This window comes from Eleutherodactylus coqui, chromosome 6 (assembly GCF_035609145.1).
Source record: "Eleutherodactylus coqui strain aEleCoq1 chromosome 6, aEleCoq1.hap1, whole genome shotgun sequence".
NCBI classification, from domain to species: domain Eukaryota; kingdom Metazoa; phylum Chordata; class Amphibia; order Anura; family Eleutherodactylidae; genus Eleutherodactylus; species Eleutherodactylus coqui.
The window spans coordinates 82,294,823-82,308,434 of NC_089842.1; positions in this window are offsets into that span (position 1 = coordinate 82,294,823).

Genomic DNA, 13,612 nt, shown 5'->3' on the forward strand with positions numbered 1-13,612 from the left:
CCATTCATGAATTCATGAATGGGTGAGTGAGAGCTGCCTCTGATTGGTGAGGGCTGTGAACAATCAGAGGCAGCCCATTCAGCAGGCGGGAATTTTAAATCCCCGCCTGCTGAATACTACACAGAGCAGTTCAGAAGAACTGCCGGCCAGCGGCGGCTAAACTCCGGCTGCAGGGACAAGGTGAGTATATATATTTTTTTTATTTTTACACATTTTAGGATGATTTTCAGGGAAGGGCTTATATTTTTAAGCCCTTCCCGAAAATTAATGCTGCGCTCGCTGGCAGCCCATTGCTTTCAATGGAGCCGGCTGTATTCAATGGGCGAACATCGTTCTTCTCTGCCACAGCTGTTACAGCTGTGGCAGAGGAGAATGATCTTTGTAGTATATGTACTCAATGGGGTCGGCGCTGCTGCCGCCAGCCCCATTGAGAGCATATATAGAACACAAGGAATTGCAGATCGCAGATAGGCGCGATCTGCGATTCCTCATGTCTGGCCCGTTTCGCCGAAAACGCTGCTAGCTGCAAATTTTTCGGCGAATTGTCGGCCCGGTCACGCGATTTGCGGATGCGCATCCGTCATGTGATCCACAAATCGTGGCAAAAAACGGTCGTCTGACCGAGGCCTCACAGTAATTTGCATCGTGATGATCATTGAAATGCCTTGACTTGCTATGTAGTCGGAAATTCTTTTTAACATTTAGTCTATGATTGCTAATACGAGTTTTTAGCTTTTTTTTCATTCTTCTGACGTATTTTAAGACACAGGGGCACTCAATTAGGTATATAACCCTTATTGTATCGCAAGTCATGTGCTGTCGTAGCGTGTAACTCTCAGTGTTATGGTCTATTGATGTTCTTTTATGCGTGATATATGAACAGCATTTACATTTCTTTTTATTGCATTTGTATATACCAGGTTTGTTCAAAGATATTTGTTTAGATGTATTAATTCTTTTCTTATCGGGGTTAGATGGAGCGATAAAATTTTGTATTGTTTTATTTCTTTTAAAAACCAATCGAGGGTTTTTTTTCAATATTTTCAGACAGGTAAGGATCATTTAAAACTGTTGGCCAATGTGTTTTTTTTAAATATTTCTGATCTGTACATTATTATTGCTATATTTGGTGATAAATGAAGGATTTAGTTTCTTTACACTATTTAAGGTGGTATGTTTCTTTTTTACTAAACTGTCGATAGTCTTCAACTATCGGTTTCCATGAAAATCTTTTGGTAGGCATTTTCAATCAATTTACTCGGGTAGTTCTTCTCTTTAAAATGTCTTTTGATGATAACAGACTGTTCCTCATAGTCTTTATCCGACGTGCAGTTCCTTCTAATGCTTTTTAATTGTCCATAAGGAATGTTTTTCTTCCATTGCTTGGCGTGACAGCTTTGGTAGTCGAGATAGGTATTTTTGTCGACTTTTTAAAAATGCGTTATTATTATCATGTGCAAGAACCAAATCTAAGAAAATTATTTTTTATTTACAGTACTAGTAAATTTTAAATTATTTTCATTTCTGTTTAAATTATGTACATAATATTGTTTTAAACTTTCTTCTGAACCCTTCCAAATAATTAAAATATCATCGATAAATCTCCGATAAAACGCTATGTTAGAATCTATACAGTACAACTTTTCAAAATTTACCATATATAAATTAGCGAAAGACGGTGCGAACTTACAGCCCATAGCAGTGCCAAGAATTTGGAGATAAAAGGATTTTTTATATAAAAAATAATTATATTTATGAATAAAATCTATGGCTTTAAGAATAAATAATTTCTGATTAGGCAGCATCAGGGGGTCCTCGTTTAAAAATGTTTGTATTGCTCAAATGCCTAGATCGTGGGGAAGGTTAGTGTAAAGTGATTCTACAATAAAGGTACACCATATAAAATTCTCTTTCCATTCTATTTCTTTAACTAGTTCAAGCAAATGGCCTGTGTCTTTTTAATAGGTAGGTAAGGAGACAACGTATTTTGCAACAACTTATCTATGTGTTCTGCTAAACCAAAAGTCTTCATCTTTTGGAAAAGCCGATTTTAGGGGAACACGTAGTCCTCCTGTTGCTAACTTATTTTCTTTATAAATTAACAGAAAAAAACAATCATGTGTGTGTCTCCATACATCGCATAATAGAAATTTCATGGTTTTCCCCTAAAATTGGCTTTCTAAAAAAGATGAGACTTTTCTGGAGAATGGCTCATTGTGCTCAATATCTAATATCTAATGATTACAAAATTAGTGGAAAAAAGAAAATATTTAACTCATCTTTTATTACAGAATTTATTGTCTAATCTATATTTTAACTCTTCACTACTTTCTAGTCTACATTCCTTTGATATGAATATGATAGATATTCCTACTATACACAAAAAGATAGGCAAGCTTATACGAGACCATCTAGATTATAAGAATATACATTATTATGCAAACGAATATAAAAACATTAAAAATCCAACACCTCGAGATACTAATAGACAATGAAAAAAAAAAAATGAAAATAAATCTAATGTCACTACATGTCTTAGTCTATCTAAGATTTCAACAATGGTAATTTCATCTACTCCAGGAACTTCAAAAAATACACAAGAAGAATTGTCTTCCCTTCTTCGTTTTGAACAGACTTTGCTGAAACTACCCTCATGTACATCCCCTCCTAATTTTGCAACTATTGAAGAAAAAACAACAGAATTCACAAAAGAATCAATAAAGACCCCTATTGGAAGCAACTCTACAGCCTTGGTTGCCATCACAAATAATTCAACCTTAAAAAAGAAAGGCACCCTTCATTTTATAGGGGCACTCCCGAAAACAAAGAACGTGCCCCCATCAAATTCAGAAATCATATCAACGAAAAAGAAAAAAACAACAGGAGTTATAACCCCACCACTGATCACCAGATTGAAAATACACCAGTTTTTTCATCCATCAGCACTCAAAACCCCAACAATAACAAAAAATACACACGCAGGAGAGGAAAAAGAGGCGGAAAAAGAAATAAAAGTAATAACAAAAAAATCACAGAAAAACCTTCATCAGAATCCAGAAATAAGTCCTCAAATAGCTGCTCAATATGGCATATTCAATATCTCTAGCCACACATTGTATAAAAATGATCTAGAACTATTACAAAAAGGTCGATCTTATTGTCCACCAACTAACTCATCTTTATTTGAACTCTACATCTCTACATCTAAATAAATATATTCGTAAAATAACTTTAACAAATATTTTATCATGAATAACAATAAAAAATACGAAGAGACCATCCCTGAATTTAGGGTACGTTCACACAAGCGTGTTTTTGTGCGTACATATGCACGCACAAAAACACGCTTCTATTTACAACATTTTTAAAGCAGCAAAAAAAAGTCTCACCTCGTCTTATCCACTTCAGCTTGCAGCATATATTTCACATGTAGGAGTATACTCACATACTTCATTAACCACTCGATCCGGTGGTATTTATACGTAAAGCAGAATCAAACAGGTGGGAACTTGAAGTGCCGTGAATAAAAACTCCTTTTATTGTAATCTGTGCATATAAAAATCACAGGTCCAGAGGACTAGTTTCCGCTCCTCATGAGGTCCTCTGGACCTGTGATTTTTATATGCACAGATTACAATAAAAGGAGTTTTTATTCACGGCACTTCAAGTTCCCACCTGTTTGATTCTGCTTCTATTTACAACAATGCATTCCCTATGGTGTGTTCACATGTCCGTACTTTGCAGGTGCGTGCCTGCAAAGATAGGACATGCGTGCACCATAGGGAATGCACCCATTGTTTTCAATGGAGCCGCGGCTGCTGCCGGCGGCTCCATTGAAAACAATGGTCTGCCGGCTCCCTGCATTCTTTTTCATGGAAGAGCTTTATATATAAGCTCTTTCCTGAAAAAAAAAATTTGTTTAAAAAAAAAAAAATGTAGGCATTCTCTTCAATGGAGTCGCTGCTGCTGCTGGCGGCTCTATTGAAGACAATGGTCTGCTAGCACCCCTGAATTGTTTTTCAGGTAAGAGCTTTACATATAAGCTCTTCCCTGAAAAAGAAAAATTTTGGTGTAAAAAAAAAAAAAAAAATTACTTACCTGTCCGCCGCTGTTGTGTCCCCTGCGGGGATGAAGAACACATCTGCCGCATGCAGCAGATGTTTCCTTCATCCCCACTAGTTAAAAGAATTCCCTGCTGCTACATCTGCCACATCTGTGGCAGATGCAGCAGAAGAATTCTTCAATTCTCTACCGCAGCTGTCACACATGTCAGGTGTGGTAGAGGATTCTGCTGCTGGCAATTGATTTCAGGGAAGGGCTTTAAATATAAGCCCTTCCCTAAAAATCAAGCAAAAGTGGTTTAAAGAACAAAAAAAATAGATACTCACCTCCCTTCAGCTGCCGGGGCTCAGCCGTGTCTTCTCCTGCTGTCCCCTGCACTGTGGTACTGATCTATCAGCAGCGGGGATTTAAAATCCCTGGCTGCTGAAAGAGCTGAATGTGATTGACTGAGGTACTCAGCCAATCACAGGCAGCTCTCCCCGATTGAATGACAGGTGAGAGCTGCCTGTGATTGGCTGAGCACCTCAGCCAATCACATTCAGCTCTTTCAGCAGGCGGGGATTTTAAATCCCCACCTGCTGATAGATCAGCACCACAGTGCAGGGGACAGCAGGAGAAGATGCGGCTGAGCCCCGGCAGCTGAAGGGAGGTGAGTATCAATTTTTTTTTGTTTTATAAACCACTTTTACTTCCCTGAAATCAATTGCCGGCAGCAGAATCCTCTGCCCTACAGCAGCTGACACGTGTGACAGCTGCTGTAGAGAATTAAAGAATTCCTCTGCTGCATCTGCCACAGATGTGGCAGATGTAGGAATTCTTTTAATAAGCAGGGGATGAAGGAAACATCTGCCGAATGCAGATGTATTCTTCATCCCCGCAGGGGACACAGCAGCGGCTGACAGGTAAGTAATTTTATTTTTTTTACACTACCTTTAATTGGCTTTTCAGGGAAGCCGGGGATGAATTCATGAATGGGTGTGAGTGAGGGCTGGCCTCTGATTGGTCAGGCTGTGACCAATCAGAGGCATCTTATTCAGCAGGCGGGGATTTTAAATCCCCGGCTGCTGAATACTACTCACAGCTGTTCAGAGCAGTTCAGGAGAACTGCAGCCTGCCGCGCTGAACTCCGTCTGCCGGCACCAGGTGAGTATATATATATTTTTTATTTTTACACATTTCTGGATGAATTGCAGGGAAGGGCTTATATATTTAACCCCTTTCCGACAATTCATCCCGCGATCGCCGGCAGCCCATTGCATTCAGTGGAGTCGGCTGTATTGCCGGTTCCATTGAATTCAATGGCAAACATCGTTCTTCTCTGTCACAGCTGTTACAGCTGTGGCAGAGAAGAAGGATTTGTCTTCTATATGTTCTCAATGGGGTTGGCGCTGCTGCCGCCGGCCCCATTGAGCGCATATAGAAAAGATTTCTCAGGGAAGAAAGTTAAAGTAACCCGAACATCCGAACATCGTGTGGTGTTCGTTACGAATAACGAACATCCCGAACACCCTAATATTCGCCCGAGCATCAAGCTCGGACGAGTACGTTCGCTCATCTCTAGTCCCAACTCGATTTTTCAATTCTAGCACAAAAAAACTAGCATCCAAATTTTACGTACGGAATCTAATTCTCCAACTTCCCGATGTCGTAAAAACATGAAATTTGGCAGGAGCATTGATTATGTCATAAATAGGAAAAGTAAAGGGGTCCCAACTCGATTATTCAATTCTAGCACAAAAGAACTAGCGCACAAATTTTATGTACGTAATCTAATTCACTTCCTGATGTCATAGAAACTTGAAATTTGGCACGGGCATTGATTATATCATAAATAGGAAAAGCTAATGGGTCCCAATTCGATTTTTCAATTCTAGCACACAAAAAAATAGCATCCAAATTTTACGTACGGAATCTAATTCTCCAACTTCCCGATGTCGTAAAAACATGAAATTTGGCAGGAGCGTTGATTATGTCATAAATAGGAAAAGTAAATGGGTCCCAACTCGATTATTCAATTCTAAGCACAAAAGAATTAGCGTCCAAATTTTACATGCGGAATCTAATTCTCTCACTTCCCGGTGTCATAAAAGCTTGAAATTTGGCACGGGCACTGATTATGTCATAAATAGGAAAAGCTAATGGGTCCCAACTCGATTATTCATTTCTAAGCGCAAAAGAATTAGCGTCCAAATTTTACGTACGTAATCTTATTCTCTTACTTCCCGATGCCATAGAAATTTGAAATTTGGCACGGGCATTGATTTTGTCATAAATAGGAAAAGTTAATGGATCCCAACTCGATTATTCAATTTTAGCGCAAAAGAATTAGCGTCCAAATTTCATGTACGGAATCTAATTCTCTCACTTCCTGATGTCATAGAAACATGAAATTTGGCACAAGTATAGATTATGTCATAAATAGGGAAAGCTAATGGGTCCCAATTCGATTATTCAATTCTAGTTTAACAGAATTAGCGTCCAAATTTTATGTACGTGATCTAATTCTCTCACTTCCCAATGTCATAGAAGCTTGAAATTTGGCACAAGCATTGATTGTGTCATAAATAGGAAAAGCTAATGGGTCCCAACTCGATTATTTAATTCTAAGCGCAAAAGAATTAGCATCCAAATTATACGTATGTAATCTAATTCTCTCACTTCCCGGTGTCATAGAAGCTTGAAATTTGGCACGGGCATTGATTATGTCATAAATAGGAAAAGTTATTGGGTCCCAACTCGATTTTTCAATTCTAAGCACAAAAGAATTAGCGTCCAAATTTTACGTACGGAATCTAATTCTCTTACTTCCCGATGTCATAGAAGCTTGAAATTTGGCACGGGCATTGATTATGTCATCAATAGGAAAAGCTAATGGGTCCCAACTCGATTATTCAATTCTAGCGAAAAAGATTTAGCGTCCAAATTTTATGTACGTAATCTAATGCTCTCACTTCCCAGTGCCATAGAAACTTGAAATTTGGCACGGGCATTGATTATGTGATAAATAGGAAAAGTTCATGGGTCCCAACTCGATTATTCAATTCTAGCAAAACAGAATTAGCGTCCAAATTTTATGTACGTAATCTAATTCTCTCACTTCATGATGTCATAGAAACTTTAAATTTGGCATGGGCATTGATTATGTCATAAAGAGGAAAAGTTAATGGGTCCCAACTCGATTATTCAATTCTAGCGAAACCGAATTAGCGTCCAAATTTTATGTACGGAATCTAATTCCCTCACTTCCCAATTGCAAAGAAACTTGAAATTTGGCACGGGCATTGATTATGTCATATATAGGAAAAGTTAATGGGTCCCAACTTGAATGTTCAATTCTAAGCGCAAAAGAATTAGCCTTCAAATTTTACGTACGAAATCTAATTCCTGTTGTCATTTTATAGAAAGGAAACGTCGCATGGTTACCTCCACGTGGTGTTTCCTGGGTAACGCAAAGAGCCATGCAAAATGGTGAACATATTTTTTTCCTCGGTATCTCTAAAGTAACCTTGACTTCATAAGATTTTCCATGTGAACACCAGATAAACACCAGTACCAAATTAACTCGGGTGAACCCGGGTATATCAGCTTGTATATATATACAGCAGCACCGACCCCATTGAGAACATATAGTGGACAAATCATTCTCCTCTGTCACAGCTGTAACAGCTGTGGCAGAGAAGAATGATGTTTGCCCATTGAATTCAATGGAGCCGGCAATACAGCCGGCTCCATTGAAAGCAATGGGCTGTCGGCAATCGCGGGATGAATTTTTGGGAAGGGCTTAAATATATAAGCCCTTCCCTGAAATTCATCCAGAAATGTGTAAAAACAAAAAAAATATATATACTCACCTTGTCCCGGCAGACGGAGTTCAGCCGCGGCCGGCGGCAGTTCTCCTGAACTGCTCAGAGTAGTATTCAGCAGCCGGGGATTTAAAATCCCGCCTGCTGAATGAGCTGCCTCTGATTGGTCACAGCCTGACCAATCAGAGGCAGCTCTCACTCACATCCATTCATGAATTCATGAATGGGTGAGTGAGAGCTGCCTCTGATTGGCTCAGCGCAGGGACCAATCAGAGGCAGCTCTCACTCACACCCATTCATGAATTCATGAATGGGTGTGAGTGAGAGCTGCCTCTGCTTGGTCAGGCTGTGACCAATCAGAAGCAGCTCATTCAGCAGGCGGGGATTTTAAATCCCTGGCTGCTGAATACTACTCTGAGCAGTTCGGGAGAACTACCGCCGGCCGCGGCTGAACTCCGTCTGCCGGGACAAGGTGAGTATATATATATTTTTTTATTTTTACACATTTCTGGATGAATTGCAGGGAAGGGCTTATATATTCAAGCCCTTCCCGAAAATTCATCGTGAGATCGCCCGCAGCGCATTGCTTTCAGTGGAGCCGGCTGCATTGCCGGCTCCATTGAATTCAATGCGCTGGACAGCGCTGCACTGCTCCGGCCCGTTTCTATTGAAACGCGTCTAGGAGCAGTTTTTTTCGGGCGATTTTTTGGCCCCGGTCACGCGATTTGCGGATGCGCATCCGTCATGCGATCCGCAAATCGCGGGAAAAAACGCCCGTGTGACTAAGGCTTCAATGATAATTATCAGGAAAACATGGGCACTAGCGGTTGCCACTAGCCCTCCTGTGATAGAAGCGTAAGGGTGCATTCAGACGAGCATGGTTTACACGCTGCTACAGCAACGTGTAAACCATGCTGCTGACATGCAGGAATTCTGCGGTGAACGAGCTGTTTCATGATCCATAGACAGGACAGCGAGTGCCGACTCGCCAGTTCACATGTCAGTGCTGCCGCAGCTCCCATATGAGCCTGTGGTCACGACCATGGAAAGCGTCCCAGCACGGAGTTCACAGACTAGTCGGCACTCGCTGTTCTATCTTTTTTACCAGAGCAGATTCTGCGCTGATAAAAAAGCTTTGTATGATCGCTTCCATAGCAACCTATTTGGCCATTTATACATATGAGGTTTGATAAGTGACTGTCCGAATTCTACCAGAACTGAATCAGGAGGCAACTGAAGGAAGGTGCTACTATTGGGAGCTCTTAAACCTACTTGACCTCTGCTTTATTCCTATGGCTCTTTTCTCTACTGTCTTTCTTTGCCCAAGATCCCTCACCATGTTCACCGTGCTGCTGATCAGAAGATTTGACTACCGGTATCATCTTTACTCTGATGACACACAATTACATACTTGTAGTGCCATCACCCTGGCGTTACTACAGAACACAAGTCATTGTCTGTCCGCTGTGTCTAACATTAGGTCCTTTCTCTGAACAGAATCTTTCAAAAACTGAACTTTTTGTGTTTCCGCCATCTAGTAACCAACCTAAGACTAGTCTGTGTGCTGTCCAGTATACAGACACTGTACATTGCATGTCCTATTCTCGTCTGTCTAAACACCTTTACACCCTACTGCATTTCATATCTGTAGAAGACAGCTACCAGCCGCTATCTGGCTTATACAGTTTTATATTTACTACTCTATTTACTGTATATAGGAGACGGACAGACTACTGTACATTATAGACACTTCTATGTGTTGTGTGATCCACTTTCCTCCCAGATTGTAAGCTCTTGTGGCAAGTAGGGTGCTCACCCCTATTGTATAAACTGTTAAAAACTAAAATACAGCTCACTAAAGATCTTGATCCTCTGCTTTATGCCAAATGGCCCACCTCTCATTAGGAGAGTGACGGGAGAACAGCGCCAAGCCGATTGCTTAAGAATGCAATGCAAATAACATATAGCTCCAGCACTTCTAATTTATTAGGATATATCCATAAAAAGGTAAAAACGCTCACATAAGTAAACATGGCCTATGTGTTTCGGCAAGAAACCAAGTCTTAATCATAGCATATCACCTGTACAAGAAGCGAGTAGTTTGAAGGTTACAGGATATGACATAACAAAAGCATGACCACTCCTACTAATGAATAAATAATTAGAAAGTCAGTTTTAAACCACAAAACACAATAAGTCTCTCTTGAAAGCATTTTTTTTAAACCAACCTCCACCTCTCGCTAGGCAGAGCACCCTTATAATGCCAGTGATTTTAAATGAGAATATATCCCCTTGGTGTATTTTCAAAAAATGTCCGGATGCTGCAGACAAAGAACCTCTCCATATACACCTGAGGAGGGATTAGAGCTCAGCAATATGTAGTTTTAATTTGCGTGATGTACAGCCGACATATGACTCACAACAACCAGTACATTAAATGACATGAGCGGTGTTACAGTTTTTAAATAAACTTAGATAAAAAGTCTGGGATGCTTTAGAGGAAGAAAAGTTTTTGATTTGATTTTGTTTGGTAGAACACTGTGGATCAAGAGTTTTGGTGAGCTGTATGTTACCTTTTTACTATTTCTATATTTGTTAGGTAATGCCCAGCACTAGAGTTTTACTTTAGATCATTGTATTGCTTATATATAAAGATAAAGAAGAGTCTGCACTCACCTTGTAAAATGAGAAATAATGGGAGTATAAACCAAGGCACCTCTGACTGACCCCTCTGTCCTGTGTCACCTTCCACTGATGAAGTTCTTACCAAGATTCCTCTATTCCTCTCATTTTGCTTACGAGAAAGCTCTTGCTTACACTCATTGCTTAACATTGCTGTGTTTCGTAATTTCCTCCGGCGGCTCTTCCTTCACTTCCTTTTTTACCATTTCATCTTCTCTGCATTTATTGTATGAATTATACAAGATCATATTTTTCATAGTAGTATTCCTAATATTCTGCCTATGTAGATTTTAATCAGCTCAAAGTAAGGCCCACATGCTATGCCGCTACTCTTCCAAAAACAAATACATGAGAAACTTGGCAAATAACCAAGGAAAATAAATGTATCAGTGTTAAATTTGTTATTTAATGGTTATTCCTTTGCAAAGCAGTCAGCAATCTCATAGATAAAATATCATGATATCATTATATGTTGTGCTAAATAACACTAACAAACAGTTATTACATTATTACTAGAGATGAGCGAACGTACTCGTCCGAGCTTGATATTCGTGCGAATATTAGGGTGTTCGGGATGCTCGTTACTCGTAACGAGTACCACGCGGTGTTCCGGTTACTTTCAGTTTCCTCTCTGAGACGTTAGCGCGCTTTTCTGGCCAATTGAAAGACAGGGAAGGCATTACAACTTCCCCCTGTGACGTTCAAGACCTATACCACCCCCCTGCTGTGAGTGGCTGGGGCGATCAGATGTCACCCGAGTATAAAAGTCGGCCCCTCCCGCGGCTCGCCACACATGCCTTGTGAGTTAGCTGAGGGAAAGTACTATCGTGCTGGTGCTGCTGTAGGGAGAGCGTTAGGAGTCAGTGTAGGCTTCAAGAACCCCAAAGGTCCTTCTTAGGGCCACATCTACCTGTGTGCAGGCTGCTGTTAGCAGTGTTTTTTGTTTTTTTTTTCTCAAAATCGGCAGTGCAGAGCATTGCACCCGGCATTAGGGACAGAAGTGGTGTATAGGCAGGGAGAGTGTTAGGAGTGAGTGTAGCCTTCAAGAACCTCAACGGTCCTTTCTAGGGCCAAATTTAACCGTGTGCAGTACTGTGCTGGCTGCTGTTAGCAGTGTTGCATTTTTTTTTTTTCTAAAAATCGTCTGTGCACAGCATTGCACCCTCCATTGATACTACAGGGACAGAATTGTGTAGGCAGGGCCACAACACAGTTATTGTTCATTGAATATACGCAGTGGGGCCTTCCCTTTGAAAAAAAGCGAAAAAATTATATTTGGCCTGCCTGTGTCAGTCCTAAGGTCTCCGTGTACGTGTGTGCTGCGTGGAGAATGTACAAAAATCAGACGCAACCAGCTACGGTTTACTGCAGGCTTGCGCCATTGTCTTTCCTGACTGGCAAATACCTGCTCTGCTAGAGTTAATAACTCTGCTACACTAAAGTTGTGTGACACTTTTTCAGGGCCACACCACAGTTATAAAAGTTATTGTTCATTGAATATACGCAGTGGGGCCTTCCCTTTTTCCCTTTGCAAAAAAGCGAAAAAATTATATTTGGCCTGCCTGTGTCAGTCCTAAGGTCTCCGTGTACGTGTGTGCTGCGTGGAGAACGTACAAAATCAGACGCAACCAGCTACGGTTTACTGCAGGCTTACGCCATTGTCTTTCCTGACTGGCAAATACCTGCTCTGCTAGAGTTAATAACTCTGCTACACTAAAGTTGTGTGACACTTTTTGAGGGCCACACCACAGTTATAAACGTTATTGTTCATTGAATATACGCAGTGGGGCCTTCCCTTTTTCCCTTTGCAAAAAAGCGAAAAAATTATATTTGGCCTGCCTGTGTCAGTCCTAAGGTCTCCGTGTACGTGTGTGCTGCGTGGAGAACGTACAAATTCAGACGCAACCAGCTACGGTTTACTGCAGGCTTACGCCATTGTCTTTCCTGACTGGCAAATACCTGCTCTGCTAGAGTTAATAACTCTGCTACACTAAAGTTGTGTGACACTTTTTCAGGGCCACACCACAGTTATAAAAGTTATTGTTCATTGAATATACGCAGTGGGGCCTTCCCTTTTTCCCTTTGCAAAAAAGCGAAAAAATTATATTTGGCCTGCCTGTGTCAGTCCTAAGGTCTCCGTGTACGTGTGTGCTGCGTGGAAAACGTACAAAATCAGACGCAACCAGCTACGGTTTACTGCAGGCTTGCGCCATTGTCTTTCCTGACTGGCAAATACCTGCTCTGCTAGAGTTAATAACTCTGCTACACTAAAGTTGTGTGACACTTTTTCAGGGCCACACCACAGTTATAAAAGTTATTGTTCATTGAATATATGCAGTGGGGCCTTCCCTTTTTCCCTTTGCAAAAAAGCGAAAAAATTATATTTGGCCTGCCTGTGTCAGTCCTAAGGTCTCCGTGTACGTGTGTGCTGCGTGGAGAACGTACAAAAATCAGACGCAACCAGCTACGGTTTACTGCAGGCTTGCGCCATTGTCTTTCCTGACTGGCAAATACCTGCTCTGCTAGAGTTAATAACTCTGCTACACTAAAGTTGTGTGACACTTTTTGAGGGCCACACCACAGTTATAAAAGTTATTGTTCATTGAATATACGCAGTGGGGCCTTCCCTTTGCAAAAAAGCGAAAAAATTATATTTGGCCTGCAGGCTTGCGCCAATTTATTTCCTGCCTGGGAAATCAAATCACTGGTAATACAGCATGCTGAGGGGTAGGGGTAGGCCTAGAGGACGTGGACGCGGCCGAGGACGTGGAGGGCCAAGTGAGGGTGTGGGCACAGGCCGAGCTCCTGATCCAGGTGTGTCGCAGCCGACTGCTGCGCGATTAGGAGAGAGGCACGTTTCTGGCGTCCCCACATTCATCGCCCAATTAATGGGTCCATGCAGGAGACCTTTATTAGAAAATGAGCAGTGTGAGCAGGTCCTGTCCTGGATGGCAGAAAGTGCTTCGAGCAACCTATCGTCCAGCCACAGTTCTGCGCCGTCCACTGCTGCAAATCCGAATCCTCTGTCTGCTGCTCCTCCTTCCTCCCAGCCTCCTCACTCCACT